This window comes from Propithecus coquereli, unplaced genomic scaffold (genome assembly GCF_000956105.1).
Source record: "Propithecus coquereli isolate 6110/MARCELLA unplaced genomic scaffold, Pcoq_1.0 Scaffold70, whole genome shotgun sequence".
NCBI lineage: Eukaryota > Metazoa > Chordata > Mammalia > Primates > Indriidae > Propithecus > Propithecus coquereli.
This window is the reverse complement of record NW_012153063.1, coordinates 37,733-39,214: the sequence shown is the minus strand read 5'-3', so window position 1 is coordinate 39,214 and position 1,482 is coordinate 37,733. Positions and strand designations below refer to the sequence as shown.

The following is a 1,482-nucleotide window of genomic DNA, read 5'->3' as shown; positions in this document are numbered from 1 at the left end:
TACCTATCAAGTCCTCGTAAAAAGCACAAATAATATCATCACTAATAATAATTATAATTTTGCCTATCATTATTTCAATAAAATAGATTCTTTAAAAGCTTCATTTCTTTCTACACTTAAGCAGCCAGCGCCTACTTTCTCTCTACCCACAACCACTCATTCCCTTCTCCATCTACACACGCAATATTGGCAACTAATGCCCAGAGAGGACATGTGTTAGGAGTTCTTTCGGTGAGAAACAAGACAGGCTGGTGATAATCACTAAGGAGTATTAGTATGTATTCCCTTGTTCCAGAATCCTGCTGCAATGCCAACATACATTTTAAAGATATGTATGCACCAGACTACTGTATCCTCTAATCCTTCAGTACAGGAAGCTACTCCTATAACGTTTTCACATGCAGAGAGATAGTCTCTTGAGGGAGAACATTTTAATTTTTTTTCTATTTGTTTCTATTACTCAGTGAGTCCTCACAGACATTGCTCATAGATTTTTCAGGTTAAGGAAGACTGCTGACATCAAGTAAGTTAATTAATAAGCTGAACTAACAGTCTGTGAAAAGAGCCATTAAATACCAGTCTAACTGACCCGTAGCCCAAGAAAAACAAACCGTCCATCGGTGCCCAAGGAAGACAACCAGGCAGGAAGGCTTGCTATATTCTGTGGTTTACCATTCTCAGAGTTGTCCGAGAGATGTGTGTGGGCCACCTTGGAGTATGCTAAAACATAAGATGCATTTGAAAGTGGATGTCCTGGGGTCATTCAAAGGGAACTGACCAGAAATTCTACCTACAATTTTGCTCATAATGAGTTCAGTAATGATTATAACCATTCTTGGGATCAATAAAGCAAATAAAACAACGGAAAAATGCTTACTGAGCAAAGGTTTTGTCTACAAGATCCACATTGTTGATTTTTACGATACATTCATTTTCATGAAACAGTCCCTCCCGCTTGGACCTGCTGTTTTCTTCAATGCCTCGGATGAAGAGTCCTAGAATCCTAAATGCAAAATATAAGTTGAAATAAAATTACTGAATAATAATATGCTAATTATTTCTCTGCTTGCAACTATACAGAAATAAGTATTGATTTCTATTTATGAAAGAAATCATGCTTTGTATTCAGGCAACTCTTTGTTACTTAAATCCATACCCCCCAAAAAGAAAAGAAAACAACTCATGAAAAGAAAAAAAGCCCTTAAAGACAAATATTCATAAATACCAACCCAGAGAACATTAATCTGTGATTCTATTTCTCATGCCTGCAGTAAACTTAGAAAAGCCTAGTATAGCTTAGCAGAGTTGAAGACACCAAAGACTTGTGGTTTGGAGAAGGACATCATAGCTGACTGATGTTTAGTAGCGGGAGAGGTTTACAGATTCACAGAAATTTTTTGCAGTCTTACCTCTCCAAATAATTTGCATTTTAAGAAGTAAATGAACAATTAAACTCAGATCATATTACTTAGAAGGAAGTTC

The 1,482-nt window shown here is 36.4% G+C and overlaps 1 protein-coding gene across 1 annotated transcript in view; it reads right to left on the bottom strand.

Moving 5' to 3' along the window:
* Positions 1-985, bottom strand: part of PARD3B (par-3 family cell polarity regulator beta) — a 443,996-nt gene extending 443,011 nt beyond the window's left edge. The window contains exon 1 of the mRNA XM_012661223.1: positions 878-985. The gene's annotated coding sequence lies outside the window, so the exon portion shown is untranslated. The remainder of the gene's footprint in view (positions 1-877) is intronic.
* Positions 986-1,482: the final 497 nt, after the last annotated feature.